The sequence below is a fragment of the Tasmannia lanceolata genome, unplaced genomic scaffold (assembly GCF_043159265.1).
Source record: "Tasmannia lanceolata isolate RefF3 unplaced genomic scaffold, GAP_Taslan_0.1 ptg000023l, whole genome shotgun sequence".
In the NCBI taxonomy this organism is placed as follows: domain Eukaryota; kingdom Viridiplantae; phylum Streptophyta; class Magnoliopsida; order Canellales; family Winteraceae; genus Tasmannia; species Tasmannia lanceolata.
In genome coordinates, this window is record NW_027518700.1 from 20005462 (window position 1) to 20028456 (window position 22995).

At 38.8% G+C, this 22995-nt stretch overlaps 1 pseudogene across 1 annotated transcript; it reads left to right on the top strand.

Moving 5' to 3' along the window:
* Positions 1-13182: 13182 nt before the first annotated feature.
* Positions 13183-21640, top strand: LOC143855923 (uncharacterized; annotated as a pseudogene). The gene is made up of 8 exons (XR_013238087.1): positions 13183-13240; positions 16722-16803; positions 16897-16949; positions 17299-17386; positions 20813-20876; positions 20959-21038; positions 21119-21191; positions 21359-21640. The product of XR_013238087.1 is annotated as an uncharacterized LOC143855923 (transcript).
* Positions 21641-22995: the final 1355 nt, after the last annotated feature.

The following is a 22995-nucleotide window of genomic DNA, read 5'->3' on the forward strand; positions in this document are numbered from 1 at the left end:
GGAAGCCCAAACAGGAGATTGTTATACGAGGGCATTGTTTACCATATTCCAAACCGAGTTTACTGAAAGTATTGATCTGTGGGAAGATGAGACATGTAAGAATGACAACGTCACCGAATACATTGTTGGTTTCAGTGATGACCCAATATGAAAATGGTTGAAGGTTGTGTATGAGGAATCTAAAGAGGGTGTAAAGGCTACATGTGCATGTGCGAAGTTTGAAATTGAAGGAATTTTATGTAGACATATACTTCGCATTATGACCTTGAAGCGTTTAACGAGCATTCTTGTGAGATATATCTTACATAGATGGAGTATTGGGGCGAGATATCATGTTGGTGGTGGAGTGCCTACAGGAGAAGAAGATAGTGATGACGCTACTCCTCTTCAGAAATGGTGCCTGATAGGAAAGCATCAACGCCTTCTAGAAGAAATGCAGAGTGATAAGAGTCTCTTCAAGAAGATGAATGAAGCTTTTGATGCTTGGTTAGCGGAATGTGAACAAAATAAGTTGGTTGAGCAAATTTCAATGCCATGTAGTGGCAGCCAAGTGCATTCTAACTTTATCAGGGAAACCCCTGAGATTGTTATTCGCGATCCCAAAGTTGTGAGAGGCAAAGGCCACCCGAAAAAAGCAACACGACATAAATCTCCTTTAGAGGTGTCTCAAACCCAGCGCAAGAGGAAGAAGTGTGGAATTTGTGGTCTTTTGGGCCATTACCAAACAACGTGTAAAAAAAAGAGGAAGGTATGGATTACTGCTAACATTTTCCTTTTTTTCCCTGAAATATTTATTGTTCACGGGATTTAGCATGTAGTACCTTTTTTTCTTTAATATATGTGTCGATAGATGCCCACAACAGAGGTGCCCACAACTGAGGTGCAGGAAGATGAAGACGTAGCGGAAGACGAAGAGGCAGAGGAGGAAGATGAAGAGGCAGAGGAGGAAGACGAAGAAGAGGGCCTGAATATAGATTGAACAACAATATGGAGGTAATTTCTACTTCACATGAAATGGTTTATTTGTATCAGTTGTAACGGCCTGATGATGATCCTTATTCTTGTTCATGCAGGGTATTTGAAGTTCCAAACAGATTGTGTGCATTCTGCGAATTGTTTTGGGCTTACTAAATTGGGAAATGTTTATGGATTGAACTTTATGTTATGGCAATGTTATGGAGTCTTATGCTCTGTTATTTAGTGCTATGCTTGCAGCTCCTTTGATTTCAATCTTTGGCATGCTGTAAATGTTCGTTTGTCCCTGTGTACATGGAATGCCATTTATAATTGGATGTGTAATTCCTACTATTATCAAATTGAACTACTGTTGTAAGAACTGATTTTTAATTCATACTATTACCACATTGATGTTTAAGCCATGATAAATTGATGGTCTTCTTTTTGAGGTATTGAGATACATATGCAGACAAAGTGAGTGAGTGGTTCATCATTCTTGGATGAAACCATTTTTAAGAAGAAAAGGCTGTGTATTCATCTTGCTGCAAATCACAAACCAGATATATTGTCGCCAGAGATTGTTATAGTGTTGTATTATCATCTTTTATAAAAGACCACCTAAGATTTTGCCTTCAGAAAACTGACTCTAGTTTTCAGGGAGTCAATTCGGGCGAGTTGGATGTAGCAGAGTTTTACAACTATGCTTGAAATAAATAAATTACTGTGGTATGGAAAAGACAAAATAGTCTTGGGTGGTACAAGTGCATTCTTTGTAACATTCATTCTCTCTTCCGCTTTCTCAACGTTCCAAAAGTGGCAACTGAATTCCCAGAAGCTATGATCATGGCTGCAATGCTATGAATTGTCCTTCCATCACCCAACATCACAACCCATAAAAAAAGTCATTCATTGAAACAAGAAGAAGCTCGGATGGACTAAACTTCCAAATCAAGATACATATTCAGATATCATTTCCCATTTCTTTTCAACTAGGAATCCGACAGTACAGAAAAGAGCTGTGCGGTACAATGACTAGCATCTGAACATGCCACAAATCAAAGACAAGACCACTGTAAACATCCAATTTAAGAGAGGAACTGATATCTTGGTAAAAAAAATTACATAAAAGAGATTCAAGACCAGGTGAGTCCAATTTTGATCCAGTAAGGACTTGTTTGTTTCCGATTTGAGAACCGATTGTGACTCCAAAACTGATTATTGGACTCAAAATTAAGGCCCTGTTTGTTTTGGCTTTTCAGAACTGAATTTGAGTGCAAAACTGATTTTTGTTTGGGACACAAAAATGGGTTCTCAAGATCCAAAACGAGGGCTTTAGGATTTTGATTACCGATTGTGAGTCCAAAAACTGATTAATGGGGAAGTGATATTTGCTCCCCTTTTGATCACGAGGGACACCCAGCGCCAGTGTATCAACATGACTAAAGGGGGCAAATGTAGTTGACGTCAGGAGAATCTAGTGGGTTTGAAGGCTCTATTGGACCATTTGGGCTATTTGTTTTGGCCTCAGAGGGCTTAGATGAATACACAAACTCACCTTATCTTTTTTATAATGTACCCTCCATCTATAAATCGGATGGTCCATATCAGCGGCAAATTTAGGTCAGGGTCCAATAAATGAATGGTTGGTGGTGACCTTGATTCCTATGAGGGACAATGTCCAGGCATCTTCATTTGCAGAGATATAATATTTGAAATCTCTTGAAATAATTCCTATACTTAGCTTTGCATTTCGAAATAAAAAAGACAAGTCTTACTACACTTCAGGAAATAACAAGAAGACAAGAACAAAAACACACTCTTTACAACGTATTCCTACAGATAGTCATTTCATTTTCATATACCCTGAAATAGGTACCAAAAAGTCAAGAACAAAAAGGCAAGAACTCCAAGTGCTTTATTCCACCCTTTTTCATTCTCAAGTACTTTCGAGCGTCGCAACAAGACCTTTAATTCAGCTACTGCTTCATTCGTCTCTTGCATCGACATGTTCAATATGGATAACTCATCTCCCAAGCTTCTCAGCTGGTTATTGGATTCCCTCTGGCACCCAACCAATCTGGATAATGGATCTCCCAATTCAGCTACCACTTCCTTCGTCTCTTGCGTCGACATATTCAATCTGGCTACCTCATCTCCCAACCTTCTCTGATGGTTATTGGATTCCCTCTGGCACCCAAATTCTGGCTTGTTTAAAACATTATCCACCCATACAAAATAATTGCACCTCCAAGTAATACCATCCTGCGCGTTATACAGATGTAAGTTCGACCTTTGAAATTGCCAAGAAATAAAATTTCACTTAAACCATCTCTACTTATATTGAAATGACAGGAGTAGAAGACCCGTTCTTGGTTATCTTTCACATCTGTCTCGGCTATTTTCAGAGTAGCTTTCTTCTGACATTTACATTTAAGTACGGGGATTCTGAACATACTTGACCTTCCATCACTATTCGAAGATGAAGCCATCAATTTATTTTAGCTCCCTGCAAAATTAAATAAGAACATGCACCAAGCTATATGGAAAAAGCTCTGGGAATAAGCTTGTGAAATGAACCGGAAAGATGAGATCATCCGAGTATTTGTCAAAACCTCTAAAAACCAGTTCAATCTATTTTTGATGTTCATTGACAATAAAAAAATGAGCTAAGACAATACAACTCGGAAAGTAGAATGGCAGGATCATCAAATCAAAGTCATGGCCTCCCACATCAGATTCAAAACAAATAAATAAAAAGTGAGAAATGCAAAGATCTAAACGTTTATGAACCCCAAACCCAAGATTGTGGTTTCTGAAATCTGAGAAAAATAACTGCCTCTCAATGCCAACAAAATAAAATGCCATGTATTTAACAACAAGTAAAACATAGTAGAACATGTGAGCACATAGTTCTGAACATCTGAGCACATAGAATAAATCAGTTCTTATCAGTTGTAAAAAAGGCCCTACTTCCTCCTCTGCCATTTAATTTAAAATAAATGAACATAGATTTATTGAGTGGAAAACACTACTTTCATCTTATACCAAATTATAGGGTATAAGATGAAACTTGTTTCGAAACCAAAACAGCAGCTACAAATGGATATAAGATGAAACTAGTTTCGAACCAAAATAGCAGCTACAAATGGAAAAAAAAATAAAAACATCAGCTAGGGTTTCGAACCCAAAAAAACCCTAGCTTTCAATTCGAAATAGCTACAGATCTTTCAAAAGGAACGAGGAACAAGCTGGAATCCATGGCTTCAAAAAAATTTACAGATCTTTCCGAAAAAAAAATCAAAAAAGAACCCTAGCTTTCTTTTCAAAATAGGTACAGATATTTCAAAAGCTACAGATCTTTCCATGGCTTTCAATCCATGGCTTAAAAAAAAGCTACAGATCTTTCCAACAAAAAACGTAGCTTTCAATCGATGGCTTCAAAAGAAAAAAAACAAAGAAATCTGAGAGAGATCTTGAAAGAGGAGAGAGTTAGAGAGAAAGTACCTGATTTAATGTTGAAAACGAACGAGGAAGGAGGGATCCAAGCCAAAACCCCTTTTTTTTTTCTTTTTTCTTTTTTTAAATCTCTAGAAATGGGTTTTTCAAAGCCGCACCAAGACCTGAGAAGAGAGCTCCAATTCAATTGAAAGCTTTGATTTGGGAGAGAAATTTAGCAAATGGAGTGAGATGAAATGGGTTCTCACCTGTTGAGATCCCACAGCTAAGAACACAAACTTTATTAAGAGATCCCAAGCCAAAACCCCTTTCTTTTTTCTTTTTTTAAATCTTTGCAAATGGGTTTTGAGAGTCTCTGGAAATGGGTTTTGATTTGGGCGGTGAAATGGGTTTTGAGAGTGTGCGTTTTCACGGCTCACAGAGATCTCCATCTTCACGGTTTGGATCTCCATCTTCACGGCTCACAGAGATCTCCATCTTCATGGAGATCTCCAAAAATAACATCGTTCTCTCTCTCTCACTGTGTTTTTAAACCCAAAAATTAAACTCAAACCCTCGAAAGAAAAAAAAACCCATTGGCTCACAGAGATCTCCATCTTCATGGTTTGGATCACCCAAACCCATCGGCTCTCCATCTTCATCTCTCTCACGAAGTTCTCTCTCTCTCTCACTGTGTTTTTCAACCCAAAAAGGAAATCATCTCTCTCACGGAGTTCTCTCTCTCTCCTACCCCTCTCTCTCTGTGTCTCTGTGAAGCGATCTGCGAGAAAGGTTGGCTTCATTCCAAGTTCATCTCCATCTTCATCTCTCTCATCTGTCTCTGTCACAAAGTTCTGTTTAGGCGAAGAAAAAAAAAACCCAAATCTGGATTTCTTTGCACTCTCTCTGTCTCCGTCTCTGTCTTTGTCTCGATCCAATCTCTCTCTCTGTTCTCTCTCGATCGGAGTCCATCAGGCCGCAACATTTTTTTGGGTGAAAAAAAACCCCCAAATCGCACAGGTACGCTCTCCTCTCTCTCTCTCTCCTCTCTCTCTCTCTCTCTCTCTCTCTCTCTCTCTTCTGAAACCCCCTTTTGTTTTTCCTTTTAGGAGTATTTTCCCATGATTTTTGTGGGTTTCTGAGAAGGAGGCCCTTGAAACTTCTAATATTCAGAGGGCTAGTGCTCGAGTTCAAGCCCCATTGGTAAGCCGATTCTTCATCTTTTTTTTTTACATTTAAATCTTTATGAGTTACGAGGTAAGTTGCAGGTTTTAGGTGCAAAAAAGGGGAATAAAGTATATGGATGTTGGGTTTTTATTTTTAGGGTTTTAAAAGTAGAACTATGTGTTTTCACATGTTAGGGTTGATCAATCTGTGTATTGGGGGATGAATCTGTTTTTGTATGAAATTGGTTTTTAGGTGGGATGGGTTCCAGATCTGTGGCTATTTGGAATTGTGTAGATTTCTTTTTCTTTTTTAGATAATAAAATTAGACAATTGGGCATGATCTGGGAGTAACATTTGGTGAGAATACTCCCCTTTTTTTTAAATTACTTTTCTAGGATATTTTATATTTTTTTATCTTGGAATATTGGCTGTTGGATTGTAGACTTCTCATGGCCATAGTTTCTGTCAGGTACATGTTTTACAAGATTACCCTGTCTTTAGACTTTTATCCATTTGTTCTCATGGGGATACATATTTTGAGTCTTATAACAATTGCCCTGTTCAAAGTTTCTTGAAAAAAATGTAATCTTATTCTTTCGTGTCTGGTCAATAGATGGATCCATTTTTTAGGTTCTATTGTTGGCAATGTGAAAAAAAATGTGATTATCTTTATCATATATTCTTGTCTCTGATTTTCTTAGCTGTACATTTAACCATTTCTAATTATGATGATGGGCCCTGTCTATGTTGTATTTTTTAGGTATAAAAAATGGATCCATCTATTGACGAAGTAGATGCAAATGGTTTAATTGAGTTTGGTGATGGATTTGATCTCTGTGATGATAATTTAGTGTGGGAAGGGACTACGGTTGAGGTTAATGATGGGGTGAATCTCAATGATGATGAGTTAGTATCGAAGGCTAATGATGGGAAAGATGGAGATGAGGGTTGTAGTCACGAAGTTAGTAGTCCCAATGAGGTTGGCAGTCAGAAAAGTGTTATGAATAAGCCGTTTGTGGATCAAGTTTTTGAAACTTGGGAAGCTGCATATGAGTTCTACAATAATTATGCGTACGCTACTGGTTTTGGAGTACAAATATCTAGTACAATGAAGTCAAATATAACGAAGGAGGTGATATCGAGACAATACGTATGTGACAAAGAGGGACAGAAAAGAGTTATGGAGAAGAGAGATGATGTGAAGGAGTTGAGGGAGCGTCGCCTTACCAGAATGAATTGTAAAGCGAAGATAATCATCAAGTTGAGAGATAATCAGTGGAAAATTACAACTTTCGACGACATTCATTCTCATGAGCTTACTTATCCAGTTAAAAGGCAAATGCATCATTCACATAGTCAGTTCCGTAATAACAAAAGTTGTAAGAATTTGATTGAACAACTCGGTGGAAGTAATTTCAAGCCTGCTCAGATCAAAAACGCCATTAACTCTACTTCCAATGCTCCCGTGGTCTCAACAAATCAAGTTATTGCCCATTTGAGAGCACTTAGGGAGAACAATATGGGTAAAGAAGCGGTGACAGTGGCAAACCATTTCCAAAAGAGAAAGTCTGAAGACCCGAACTTCTATTTCGAGTTGGAGTTAGACACGAATGGGACTTTGCGTTCGATGTTCTGGGCCAATTCAAGGACGAGAGAAGCATACCTTACCTTTAGTGACGTGATCATATTTGATGTCACTTATAAAACGAACATGTTTAAAATGCCGTTCGCACCGTTCACTGGAGTTAACCATCATAGGCAGTCGACTCTATTTGGATGTGCACTTCTTGCAGACGAGAGAGAGGAGACTTTCACCTGGTTATTTGAGCAGTGGCTCACGTGTATGTTTGGTAAAGCTCCAGGTGCTATAATAACTGATATGGACGGAGCTATGCGAAATGCAATTACGAAAGTGTTTCCACAGACCAGACATCGGTTTTGTTCGTGGCACATAAAGAAGCATCTCCTTGAGCATGTTGCAGACATGAGAGATGGCGACATTAATTTCTACACGGATTACAATCATTGGTTTTTTAGGAGGAAAATAGAGGATTCTGAGACAGAATGGAAAACTATGGTTGATAAATATGGCATTGATGAAAGTTATTGGTTAGGGAAAATGTGGGATCTCCGTGAGCATTGGGTCCCCGCCTATTGGAGAGACACATTCACAGCAGGAATGGCATCTAGTCAACGGAGTGAAAGTATAAATTCATTCTTTGATGGTTATGTTAACCAGAACACATCTTTAGTTGAATTCTTGAGTCAATACGATAAGGCACTGGTTGAGCGGCGTAAAGCTGAATCCGAAGAAGATTTTAAGTCTAAAAATACAATTGCTAAATTGAAGACAACCAGCCCATTGGAACGAAATGCTGGGGAATTCTATACGAAGAAGATGTTCACCATATTCCAAGATGAGATGATGGGTAATTTTGCCTTATGGAAAGATAAGTTGGGAAATAACGGTAATGTTGTGGAATACAGTGTAGGAATTATGACAGATGACAAAAAGAAATATGTCAGGGTTCTGTTTGACAGTTCTAACGATGCAACTGCGACATGTGAATGTGCTAAGTTTGAGAAGGAAGGAATATTATGCAGACATGTCATTCACGTTATGGATAGAAAGCAAGTACCTACTATCCCCACACGCTATTTATTAAAGAGATGGTCAATTGATGCAAGGTATCAAGCTGGGGGCACAACATCTGTAACCCAAGGAGATACTAGTGGCGTGAATGGACTGAAGATGTGGTGTCTAATGTCAACATGGCAGCAACTGATTGAACAAGTTGGTAATGACGAGATTCTCTTCAAGAAGATTTTTGTACAGAGCTTGCTGTAGAAGTTGAAAAGAAGGAGAAGGAGATTGTCTCTCCGCAGAGTGACTTGGTAACAGTTGGTAGCCAAGTGCAGTCAAACATTGGTCCTAGTCAAATACCTCAGTCAAACATTGGTCCCAGTCAAATACCTCTGTCAAACATTGATTCCAGTCAAATACTTGGGTTTACAATTCGCGACTCCGAAGTTGTAAGGACGAAGGGCAGGCCAAAGCGTGCAACGCGTCATGTATCTGGCATAGAGGCCACTCAAGCCAAAAAACAACAACGCCAGTGCAAAAACTGTGGGGAATATGGACATTACAGAACAAGCTGTCAAAAGAGGGCTAAGGTGAAACAAAATATGGTTATTACTCGTCATTTTTATTATGCCCCGCATTTTTTTCTTTTTTGTTTAAATATCTACTATTGTGCTTGCTAATAGGTGACTGCAAATGAGAAGAAAAATGATGATAAGGGAGAAGAAGTTGAGGGGGACCAAAATGTTGAAAGCATTGCCATGTTTGTGCTCTCATTTACTTTTATATTAAGTTCATAAAATTGTTCTTGACCTTCTTTTCAGCCATCATAAGTATATTATGCGTTATAAGTTTAAAACAACTGCCTTTATTTTTCAGGTGGAAATGAGCATTTCAATGGAGAAAATAAAGGTGAAGAAGCATCACATTTGAGGTAAGTGTTAATATTCTTCAAATTATTGTCAATTATAATGGGATAGTTGTCTTTCATAACTGCTATTAATTTTATTTTATTTTTGCCTCTGGTGTTCCAGGATTCATGTATCATGTTGCAGACTAGTGGATGCAAAGAATTAGTGATCATTTGTCAAGGGAGACTTATTTAATTTTTGCCGGTTTTCTCAAGGGACATGTGTGTTCCTTTTATCTGTTTGGGGGGGGGGGACCTTATTTCTTGCATTCATGGTGTAATGAACAGTAAGCTGAAAAACAGGAAAACACTTATTACAATAATATTTTCCAGCACATACAAGAATTTATTACCAAAATATTTTCCAGCACCTGGTGTAATGAACAGTAAGCCGTAAGTTTAAAACAACTGCCTTTATTTATACATATGTAAAGCAGTTATTCTGGTGCATTGTGTGGTTAACTGTCTTCTATCAATGCTTGAGAATGGGCCCTTTGAAGTGGGTACTTCTCATATATGTAAAGCAGATTATTGCCTAGCCAATGTGTGCTGTTGTACGAAGTTTTTGAACCTCTTTGAAGTGGGTACTTCACATACATTTTTAGAAGAGCAGGTTTGTGGAGTCAGTGTTAGATGTCTATTGGGAGCTGAAAGCATTGGCAGGTCCTTCCCTTACTCATCAAACAAGATATGATCCTGCCCGTGCACCGGATCCAATTGTTGAAGATGGGAGGTTTGGCTTGTTTCAGAGACTCGGTTTAAGTAGACTCGAGACTTCTGTGTTTAATGGATACACCCAGATGGTATATCTTCAAATATCTCCATCAGACTCCTAATTATGTAGAGAATAAATGGAAAGAGTTTTTCTTTAGAGCACTCTGCATGGAATCTGAGGTTTGAAACTTTGAATCACTCACACCTGTTCAGCTTGAACCCTGTACATGCATTTTGATGTTTATTGCAATAACTTCTATTTTTTGTTGAAGCTACTGTCCGTGCATATTTTTAGAAACCTTACTCAGTAATAGGTTCCTGAATAGACATATTTGGAATCATTTTTAACCATCCAAGATGTATTATTTATTTATAAAACAGTTGTTTCGTTGCTTGCTAAAATAGAAAGCAATGATTTATTGCCTAGCCAACCATGTCCCTTCCCCACAATTGTTTTCTCGCATGACTTGAGGATTGCTGGTTCCATTGGCTTCCTAGCTATCGGCAAAATGATCAGGAAAGTGGCACATACTAGGGGGTAGCAACTGTTTATTAAAAACAAAGGACATGAAAACAGGCAAGGCTGAAAAAGGAAAGAGAGAAGGAGAGGTCTTGCTTGACTAATAGGGGGCTAGTGCTTTTGGCACATTTGAGTCCCGCAGATATACGACTTGTTAGCATCATCTAAATTGATCCTGACTTATGAGGGTAATTACAAATAAGCATGAAGACGAAACTAATGGCAACACTAACCTTGTGAATACACTACAACAAGCCAACAAGGGCAGGTCTACTGGTTAATAAAGCAGCTAAAGACAAGTGAACTTGTAGTTTTGCTTTGGCTACCACAGCATGCTGCACATAAATAAGACACCTTGTTACAAGGGCATTTTTAGAGATCCACAAGATATATACACCTCTCTTTGCTACTTTTGGCAACACATGTTGCTGTCAAATTCTCTAATTGAACTTGAGGCCATACAGAAACATCCAGGTTGTAGTAGAAACATGTCCTCATTAAGGATCATATAAGATTTCCAATTTCTGATCCTACTGTGAATGAAAAAGTTGACATCCCATGAATTTCCAAAATTGCAAGAGTCATGTTAGCTACCTTTTCTGAGGACTCAACTGGTGCAAGGCCTCTTTAAATGGCATGAGGCCAACTGTGCTACAGATTTCCTTTCCAAATCAGTTGTGCAACATGCGGTGATATTATCGAATGACTTCAGTCCTACACTCCTCAATACAGTTAGCAGTGTTTCTCTCTTCTTATTCCTTTTTTTTTTCAATTAGCCCAAGGTGGGGCACAGCAAGCAAGCATCAACCTTATAACACCAAACAATAGCACAAGCAGCGGCATATAAACATCATCTCCATATAAATCCAAAACAACCACCTTTAGCGGCATATAAACATCATCTCCATATAAATCCAAAACAACCACCTTTCAGATAGATACAACACACACAGAGACAAACAAAAACAATATGAACACCAATATTTTTTCATTTGTCGTGAACCATAAGTAATACAATGAGAGTTCGATGTCACTTCATACAATTACTTGATACTACTACTACTTACCTAACGGTAGAACCATACAAAAGGATACTACTACTACTACCTAAAGGTAAAAAGACACGAAAAACACAAACATAAGCCCCATAATTACAAACATAAACCCCATAATTAATTACAAACCCTTTAAACATGTTAAATTCATTCTTCCGCATGATATTCTCATTCTCGAGTGCTGTTATGCGGTCTTCGATCCCTCTATTTTCGCCAATACTTTCTCGTCGATTGTGAATCCTTGGGTAAGTGGGTGACTTAGTACCGTCGAAATCAAGGTCAGCCCATTCGAAATACTCACACCTGTAGCCCTGCATGTCGTTTCCAACATTAAAATTTATACATGTTAAGAATTAAATAGATAAAAACTACCAAATAAAATACTCACTTTGATTCCAGCGCATTTGTAATATGGCCGGCCTCTATTGTTGTTTGTGTTACTGCGAGTAATTTTGCGAATTGCCATCTCTTTACAATTACATTCGAGTGGTCGCATGCCCCGTGAATTAGCACTGTAGTTGCTTGAGGATGCCATTTAATACGCTTCTCTAAATAGAATATACAGTCGTAAGTAAACTTTAAACAGTCATAATCACAATCTTCGCCATCCATTAAGTGATTCCCATTGTGGGTAGGCCACGGCCCAAAAATCTTCTACAGAAGATGATTCTAGCCACCAATTTACAACATCCAAACTAAAACCAAATAGTATCAAGAAACTTATGAAGCAAAGGAATTTTGGGGTTTAAAACATTATCTACTGAATCAGGTAAGCATTCTCAGCATGAAGTAGTTACTGAGTTGCTTCTTCTTTCGAAATGTTACTCCCAGATCATGCCCAATTGTCTAATTTTATTATCTAAAAAAGAAAAAGAAATCTACACAATTCCAAATAGCCACAGATCTGGAACCCATCCCACCTAAAAACCAATTTCATACAAAAACAGATTCATCCCCCAATACACAGATTGATCAACCCTAAAATGTGAAAACACATAGTTCTACTTTTAAAACCCTAAAAATAAAAACCCAACATCCATATACTTTATTCCCCTTTTTTGCACCTAAAACCTGCAACTTACCTCGTAACTCATAAAGATTTAAATGTAAAAAAAAGATGAAGAATCGGCTTACCAATGGGGCTTGAACTCGAGTACTAGCCCTCTGAATATTAGAAGTTTCAAGGGCCTCCTTCTCAGAAACCCACAAAAATCATGGGAAAATACTCCTAAAAGGAAAACAAAAGGGGGTTTCAGAAGAGAGAGAGAGAGAGAGAGAGAGAGAGAGAGAGAGAGAGAGAGAGAGAGAGAGAGAGAGAGCGTACCTGTGCGATTTGGGGGTTTTCTTTCACCCAAAAAAATGTTGCGGCCTGATGGACTCCGATCGAGAGAGAACACAGAGAGAGATTGGATCGAGACAGAGACAGAGACAGAGAGAGAGAGTGCGAAGAAATCCAGATTTGGGTTTTTTCTTCTTCGCCTAAACAGAACTCTGTGACAGAGACAGATGAGAGAGATGAAGATGGAGATGAACTTGGAATGAAGCCAACCTTTCTCGCAGATCGCTTCACAGAGACACAGAGAGAGAGGGGTAGGAGAGAGAGAGAACTCTGTGAGAGAGATGATTTCCTTTTTGGGTTGAAAAACACAGTGAGAGAGAGAGAGAACTTCGTGAGAGAGATGAAGATGGAGAGCCGATGGGTTTGGGTGATCCAAACCGTGAAGATGGAGATCTCCGTGAGCCAATGGGTTTTTTTTTCTTTCGAGGGTTTGAGTTTAATTTTTGGGTTTAAAAACACAGTGAGAGAGAGAGAACGACGTTATTTTTGGAGATCTCCGTGAAGATGGAGATCTCTGTGAGCCGTGAAGATGGAGATCCAAACCGTGAAGATGGAGGTCTCTGTGAGCAGATGGTTTTTTTCTTTCTTTCGAGGGTTTGAGAGAGAGAGAGAGAGAGAGAGAGAGAGAGAGAGAGAGAGAGAGAGAGAGAGAGAGAGAGAACGACGAAGTTTTTGTTTTAATTTTTTTTCGAGGGTACGTCGAAGACGCACCCTCCGTAACGCCGCTTCGGTTTTGTTTTTAAAAATGAATTGGGCCCACCATTTCAGCCAATCCGAAGACTTCTCTCTCTTCAAGCGTATATAAGGAAATGCGCTTCAAGCGTATAATCTTTTTCCTTATATATATATATATATGAGGAAAGTGTCTCTAGTCTCTCCCCTAGATAAGCTTATCTACTCCTCCCTTTAAAAAAACACAGTGGGCTCACGCTGTTTGGATGATCCAAAGCATTCATTTGATAGGTCCTAACATAGATAGGGTGTGCCCAAAAAATCAGCACCAAAGGGTCATCCTAGAACTTCGTTTTGTGGTGCCTTGCGTCCATTTTGGACACGGTGTGCCCAACAAAATGAAGTTCTAGGATGACCCCTTGGTGCTGATTTTTTGGGCACACCCTATCTATGTTAGGACCTATCAAATGAATGCTTTGGATCATCCAAACAGCGTGGGCCCACTGTCTTTTTTTAAAGGGAGGAGTAGATAAGCTTATCTAGGGGAGAGACTAGAGACACTTTCCTCTCTCTCTCTCTCTCTCTCTCTCTCTCTATATATATATATATATATATATATATATATATATATATATATATATATATATATATATATATGAGGAAAATGATTGTACGCTCGAGCGTACCAAGCTTATGGTACGCTCGAGTGCCCAATCACATGGGTCCCACATTTTTTGTGGTGATTCAAAGCATTCATTTGCAAGGCCCTATCATAGATAGAGTGTGTACCAAAAATCAGCTCCATTGAATCATCCTAACCCCTCCAAAAGTGGAGGGCAAAAGTGGGCAGATTTGTGGACAAACAGTGTCTGTCCATTTTGACCTCCACAAATGGATAGGTTAGGATGATCCTATGGAGCTGATTTTTGGTACACACCCCATCTATGTAAGGGCTTTTCAAATGAATGCTTTGGATCATCCTAACAAAGTGGGCCCACATATGATTGGGCACTCGAGCGTACCATAAGCTTGGTACACTCGAGCGTACAATCCTTTTCCTATATATATATATATATATATATATATATATATATATATTATATCATGCGGTGAGAAAATGGGTTTTCTGTGGTCTTGATTGCGTGAGGGGAAGAGGGTTATGTTTTGTGGGTTTCAGTTAATCCATTGTAATCCTTGTAATTTTTTCTCATAGTGGAACATTGTAATCTTGCTTGTTGATGTAGGCGTCTTGGTCAAACCACGTAAAAACTCGGTGTGTGAATCTTGTGGTTTATTTCTTTCTGTAATTCATTTATTTACGTGTGATGAAATTGGATTTTCTTGGAAATTTTCTCAGCAAGTGGTATTAGAGCCACAATTGGAGCGATCGCGGGTGTCGTAGTTGGATTACGTTTAGAGTGATTGCCAGAGGAGAGCATGAGAGGCGGAAAGAAGGTTTGTGAGATTCATGTTCGGGATAGATTCCTACAACGAACGAGATATTTATTCCGTATATATTTTCCTATGATTTCAAAGGGTTATTTAATCAATGTAGGATTTATAAGATTGATTGGTGTGTAGAAAGAGGGTTTCCTATTTTCCTTTCTCGTGTTTTTTTGCTTCTTATAGAACGATATAATTTATAGTATTATTTAGAGGTACAGACTGGTTTGAAATAGTGGTAAAGCCGAGTTCTATCTAGTTTAACATTGATAGGTCTGACAGAAAGGGTTGACGAAATGGAGAAGTTGGGGAAGATATGGGAGAAGTTGATTTCTAGCCATTCGTAGAATTCTATTGTTTATGGAAAAGAAATCATCGTCTAAGTTATGGGAGAAGCTGGAGAAGATTTACATGTCAAAAAGCTTGGCCAACTAAGTTGAAGATGTATGAAGGCATGAATCTTCTAGAACACAAAACTGTATTTAGGGCGTGTTCGGCAACCATTTTGAAGTGGACTTCTGCCTCTTTTTTATGGTCGGAAGAGTGATAAAAAAATAATGCTAAAATCTCGTTCGGCTTACTCGGCCCATGAGGCCCTTTTTCATTTTTTTTTCTCATTTTTCACCTACCAAAAACATGGGTTCTCATGAGCCACTCGGAGTAGCTTCTGAAATTCTCGCACTCTGTTTTGCCTGGTTAGATTCCTCAGAATCATCTTATAGAGAAGATTTTCTTAGTGCACCATATCTACATTAAGACCCTACAAAATGAACTGTGTGGATTATGCAAATATTGTGGGGCTCACTATATTTTTTGGGCTGGGCGTGCATGCACGCCAGTGCCTTACAACTAAGGGCACAATTGCAATTTTCAAAATTTTGATATAAAAAATTAAGGGCAGTTTTTTTTAGAAGTAAAACCTTTTGGATATCATATAATATGAGATTCTCAAGGACCACTTGGCAAATATTCTTGATACGGGACTAAGCAAAATTCCCTCCCATCAAAGTAGGATCATCATGAGCTCGCTTTGGATCAACTAATACCAAATTACTTTGTATTTTGAGGAATAGCAAGTCTAGCATCAGACGTAAGATAGGACTCGCACCCCTAAAAACACTCATACACGTCAAAACTGTTTCCACGTTTTAGTTGTGTTTGCCCCCAAGATTTCTCACCTGCACCACACTGTCTCAAACTTTCCCGCTTTGCCTTCCCTTCCTATGGAAAGTTCAGAACCCTAACTCTAACCCTAACAAGGAAAGTAGTTCAATATATATATAGAACTACTTTCTAGGTTATGGATTATACTACAGAATTGCTACTTCATTGGTCATAATTAATTTATATACCTTAATTGTTCCTTAATATTCAACCTGAGATATGTTTCACGTTTCACTATACTTTTCTCACCTTTCATGATTAGAAGTTATGTATTGTATTAGAAGGCAAGATTTGAGAAGCAGGCTGCAATGATTATTGCTAACAACCCAGTTTAGAGACAGACCATTGATTAAGGATACAACTAAAAAAATTAGCATGAAGCACGATACATGCATCTTTAAAAAAAAAAGTATTACCTTCAATGTGTAAGTCATACTGGAACTACTTATCCCTTCTGATGTTGATAATGTAGTATCATTTGGAGGCTTATGCATCAACCGATTACTCGACCGTGTCGAGATGAGTCGACTAGGATTTTCTTTGACCACGTTTTGACTCGCATCCGCGTTTTGAAACACCGATATTATGTACTGAATAATAATTGGACTCTTAAGAGTTTATCAAACTGTAAGTCTCATTCTCAGATTAAGACAACGTCAAACAGCAGTAAATAGCTATATGCCATCATTTCATTTAATCTGGACGTTATATGTCATCATATAATTTCTTTGAGTACATATTTTGGAAACCTAACCTTTTTCCAGTTCAGATTCTTGAGTACCTTGGAAGATCTTCAGACAGCGACTCTTCTTCTCCGACAGACTTCTTATCGAGTAGATCAAGATGGTGAGATATACTTTTCAGATTTGGAAAATTCATGTTTTCTTTCACACTCCCTGATGCTTTCGGTTATTCCTTGTCTCTTTTTGTTCATTCCAGCCGAAAAACATTGATTTACCTGGTTCTTACACTCAGCCAGACTATGACTTCAGGTATCTCCATTTTTAATGATATGCATTAAATGTCATAACTCGCTGGGATGAAGGATTCTGGGTAATGTTAATGTCAGCTTCTTGGTGACTTGGCAACCCACTATTTTGTCCTTTCTTACCAGAAATGGGAATGTTGTCAAAAGGTCTGACAGACGGTTCTTAGAACTGTTGCTCTGTGAGGAGCTGACAGTTCAAGTCTCTCCATTTCCCTATAAAATGGTCACCCAGGTGGTTGGTATCTTTCTCTTAGATTTGGGCTACAACCAATCTGTGGTACTGATCTATCATTGTGGATGTGGGGAGGCTTATATGTAACAATATTTTGTCTAAACATGTATTGGCTTACCAGTGTCATGCAAGCTCACCATTTCTTTAGAGAGGAAGGATGGGTCAGTTTCAAGCAGATATTCGACACCTACATGTTTGAAGCAGCAAACGTATGCTTATTTATGGTATCGTAGCTGCAAGTTGTGCTGTGTCTCTCTATTTTTTTTTTGAATGGTTTGTGCTGTGTCCTTTTTAGAGCTCAATTCCCCAACCAAACTCAGTGACTGTAGTTTCTCATTGTTAAAGTATAAAAGAATCAATAACGCCTTTCTCCAACAGCTTAAGCTTTTGGAGTAACTGGTTCTTTCACATGGTATCAGAGCCATAGGTCCTGAGTTCAAGCCTCCTTGATATAAAAAATCCACATGCAATGGCCAACCCAAGAGTGGGGCCGCATGTGCCACCTGGAGGCCAACCAAAGAAAGAGGTGCACTTCCTTGCTCTTATCCCCAAATGTCTTGATGCTTCTTCTCCCGACAAATTTAGACCTATCTCACTTTGCAATTTTGTTTATAAAACTATCACTAAAATCCTTGCTGATAGGCTCAAAAATGTCATGGACTCCCTCATCCATCCAGCTCAATCGGCCTTCATAAGAGGAAAACAAATTCAAGATAATATCCTCCTAACCCATGACCTCCTTCATAACTTCCACTCCCTTCGGTCCCCAAATGCAATGTGCTTAAAACTTGACTTGGCAAAAGCATTTGACAATGTAAACAGGAAAGCCCTCCTGGAATTCATGAAGCTGCAAGGCTTTGATGACAAATGGATCCGCTGGATTTCTGAATGCATAAACAAGCCCAGATTCTCGATTCTTATAAATGGCACCCCTCATGGATACTTTACCTCCTCCAATGGGCTAAGACAAGGGGATCCTCTGTCCCCTCTGCTTTTTTGCATTACAATGGAGATGTTGTCCACTATACTTGAAAAAGCCTCCTCCCAAAACAAACTTAAATCGCCCTTCCACAAAGGAAATGTTGAAATCAATCACCTCCTTTTTGCAGACGACCTAATGGTCTTTGCAAAAGGATCCACCTCATGTGCTAATGAAATTTTAGATTGTCTGAGCTATTTTGCGCAGGTAACTGGCTTGGAGGCAAACAAAGGAAAAAGTGAAATTTTCTTTGCTAGCACTGGCCCTAGAACCAGAAGAGAATATGTGACTCTTTGAACATAACTGAAGGAAAGCTGCCCATCCGTTATTTGGGTCTGCCCTTGATCTCTTCCAGGCTCTCCGCAAATGATTGCACTCCTCTGGTCTCCAAAGTCAGGAAAAAAATTCATCAATGGAGCAGCAAATATCTCACCCAATCTGGCAGAATCGAGCTAGTTAAATCAGTTCTCAGCACTTTTCATATCTACTGGGCTGCCTCCTTTGCCCTCCCAAAAGGCATCCTCACTCTCTTGGAAATTTTTTTCAGAGACTTCATTTGGGGAGGATCTGAAGGCTCGAAAAGATTTCACTCAGTAAGCTGGGCTGACATGTGCAAAACCAAACCTGAAGGGGGAGTTGGAATCAGAAAGCTTGATGAATTAAGCAAGACTCTTCAAGTTAAGCAACTATGGCATATGCTCCAGGAAAAGAATACTCTGTGGACAAAGTGGATATACTCCAAGTATGTCAAAGATAAGAACTTATGGACTATGCCTATGCCATCTAAGCCATCATGGGGCCTTAGGATGATCCTCAGAGCTCGAGAATATGCTAAACCTTTTACCTGCTATGAAATTGGATTGGAGGATGAAATTGACCTATGGGACCAACCTTGGCACCCCTCTGGCACCCTATCCTCCCTTATTCCGAGAAACCGGACTGAGTACTCCCTCAGCTCCCTGAATCTCCTCTCTGAAATCTTCAAAGATGGAACCTGGAACCCCTTGTTAGACAATCCATCTCTCCGTGAAGAAAAAACTCTGATAATGGAAGCCATGCTCAACTTGGATGCGAAAAACACTCCTATTTGGAAGCCGGCCACTGATGGAGTTTTCACAACAAAGAATGGGTGGGAAACTCTCAGAATGAAAACTGGTAAGCCCCCTTGGATATCCTCTATTTGGTTTGCTGGAAATAATCCCACCCATGCCCTTACTACGTGGAAGGCTCTAAAGCAGAAGCTCAGTACAAATGACATAATTATAAAAATGGGTGCTGTTATTGATCCCACCTGCCCCCTCTGCAAATCGGCAGAAGAATCAATTGATCATTTCTTTTTCAAATATAGCTATTCAGCCTGGCTTTGGAAATCAATCCTATGGCGAAATGGTCAACGTAGAGCTAAAAATCAATCCCTTCTGGCTGAAGAAGATTGGCTCAGACACCACTCAAAAGGGAAAGGGCAGGCCACAGTGGCCTTCAAGCTATGCTTCTGCTCTCTGATTCATAATATCTGGATGGAAAGAAACAGAAGAATTTTTGAATCCTCTGAGAAGCACAAGAGGTTAGTTCTTAATCAAATCCTCATGGAGATCAGCATCAAGATGAATGGGCTGAAAATCAAAGACAAGATCTCTCCAAGAAACATATCATCGGCCACAAATCTAAAATACAGACACATCCCTGACGATCCTTCTAGCAGATACTGCTCTTGGTCTCCACTAAAAGAAGATGAACTGAAGCTGAATTCGGACGCATCTTTGGATTCACTTGGAGGAGGTCTGGGGGGCCTTATCAGAGATAATCAAGGAAAGATTAAAAATCTCTTCTCAATCAATGTAGACAAAAGGGAAATCTATGAGTTGGAATTGCAGGCTATTGAAAGAGGGATCGACCTTGCCCTGTCCATGAACTGTATGAAATTATGGATCGAATCGGATTCAAAACTCGCGGTGGATATCATCCTTGGAATTGTACGTGTCCCTTGGAAGCAAAAACAAACCCTTAGAAAAATCAGAAGCTATCTGGAACATCTGAATTGGCGAATATCCCATTCTTGGAGAGAATGAAACTGCCCTGCGGATCAACTGTCAAAAAGAAATTACCCACATAAAGGCTTTCCTTCCACGGTTTTTTTGGCTACTCAAAGCCTCCTTTCAGCTGTATCTGAAGACATGAATGGATTATTGTACCTTAGATTGTAAGGGCTGAAGCCTGGCCTGTCGGCCCTTATGTTCTGGCCTCTTGGCCCCCCTTATTATGTTTCTATCTTTTTTATGATATCTGGTAGGGGTCTTGCCTAACCCCAGCTTACCTATAAAAACAAAGAAAGAGGTGCCGCACGTGACGGCGAGTGTTATAGTATAAAAGAATAAATAACACCTTTCTCCAACAGCTTAAAGGATTCATGTAGACAGACCCAACTAGTGTCAGGATTAGACTTGGTCAATTTGAGCCGGGTAGATCCTTTCACCTTCCTCATGAAAATTTTTCTATAGGATTCATTAGCCGACCCCAACTAGTTTGGGACAAAGGCTTAGTTGAGTTAAGTTTCTCCAACAGCTTAAGCTTTTGGAGTAACTGGTTGTTTCATTTGAATATTAATTTCCCATTTTCTTTTACGCTGTGTTCCAATATAACATGCTTTTAATCCCAGGAATGGGCCGTGGCTAATCCCGACTGCCCCTTACTGGAAAGCATATCAAAAGGCTATTGATGAGGTGAGTGCATAAATATATGTTGTGTTACAACTGTGGGCGCATTTATTAGTTCTGCAACCAATTGATGATATCTGATGTGCAGGTTGTAAACCTACGAGAATGTGAAATTTATAGTTTTAATCCAGATTTTGAAGGAGACCCCTTTCTGGACAAGGGAGCCATGTAAGATCCTTATCCTCCATGTGAGGTCCTTGTTTGACATGTGTAGCTACAATCTGATTCGGAAAGCTACGTTATTGCAGATGGTCATTCACTTTCTTCTTCTACAATAGAAAACTGAAGCGTGTCGTCAGCTTTCGGTGCTGCTGTTTTAAGGTGAGTTCAATTATCTAGAGTTGTACAATGTAGAAATTGTATCATACAGTTCACTCGGCTGGCGGAAACCCTTTTTTTCTGGTGGATCTCCATTGAAATGTGTCACTGATTATGTTCCCTTTTTGTTCGTTCGTTCGTTTGTTTTTTGTTGATCATTAACTTGGCAGCTGAGGGTATCCTTGCAGGCGAGATGCTAGGTGATGACATGGACTCGTGATTAAGAGATTGTTTTTAGTCAGTATATTCACTGAGCTCTCACCAATCACCTCTCGTGTCTAATGCAACTGATTTGAGTGTATGTAATTGTAGGGTACCCTCCCTGTATAAAAGGATCCTTGGCGTTTAATTGTATAAAGTATATTGACTTTTTTTTTTTGAATGAACAAAGATTTTATTAAAGAAGAAAAGGGGAGAACCCCACCATTGCTGAGACGGTGAATACAGAGGATAACAGAAAACCAAGGCCAATTGAATCCTAGTCTAGCCGTTCTTACATGCTGGAAGAAATGAAAATGCTCGACACTCTGCCTTGAATTAAGGCCTGTTTGGGTTGCAAGAAAAAGATGGACAAGTTTTTCTTTAGAAAAATTTGTCTTTCCATGATTTAGTGAAAAATGATGTGGGTATTTTCCTTTCCAAACATTTCTAGAAAATTCCTGCAATCCAAACAAGGCATTAAGTGTGTTGACTGTATGAAAGAAGCCTCACTTAAAGCCCTGTTTGGATGGTGAGAATCTTGTGGAAAAGTTTGGAAAGGAAAAATGTTTAAAATCTCCTACATTTTTTCACTGGAACCAACCCTATTCAAATTTTATTTAGAGGGGGCTTGCAATTTATGATAGTAACCGTCCAAATTAACCGTAATCATATCATTTCCCTCTTAAATCGTGGAAAGAAAAATTTTCCCCGAGAATTTTTTTCCATGAGAAATGTTTTTCCTGCAATCCAAAAAGGGAAATGATCATAAATTTCAAGAAGTGCATGGATTCACAGGCAGATCATCAACCATCCTAATATGGCACTACTAGAGGACATTACTCATCAGGTGTGTTCGAGATCTTTTATCCTTAATTTCAGGCAATTGGTATTTTGGATGAACTAATGATTACTAAAGCATGTCTTATATATGAGTAGAGGATCTAATTAAGCTGATTAGAGAAGCGGGTGTTTGCAACTTGATTATAGGGAAATGATATTTTTTACTCCCCTGTTTAAAATTTTTCATTTAACATCTCCGTTTCTTTCGACGTAAAAATGCACGGAAAATTTGTTTTAAAAATGAACATAAAACAAATTTTACGTCCATATTTTTAAAACAAATTTTCCGTCCATTTTTACATCGAAAGAAATAGAGAGGCTCTGTTTCGATGAATGTAAAATGGGCATAAAACAGATATTATGCCGATTTTTAAGTGGGAATATGACTGTAATGCTTGGTTTCTTTCAATGAAAATGGAGCAAATACATAATTTTTTTTTTTGAAATAGCAAAAGAAAAAAAAAGGAAAATGACAAAAAAAAAAGAGCTTTTTTTTGGACTATTATTGAAAAAGCAGTGGGAAGTTGAAAACGATAAAAAAGAAGTGCTTTCACTGTTCACATTTTGTTAAGGATCGAATTACCCCTCCTGCACAGTCTCTCTTACACACATCTTTTCACCTATTAAAAAGCATCTTTTTAGGGAGAAAGTATACACGTTTCCCAACTCTCTCTCTCTCTCTCTTTCTCTCTCTCTCTCTCCCTCCTAACATCTACCTTTGGTGGGCCCATCATTTGAATCCTACGCATACTTTTTACAATGAACA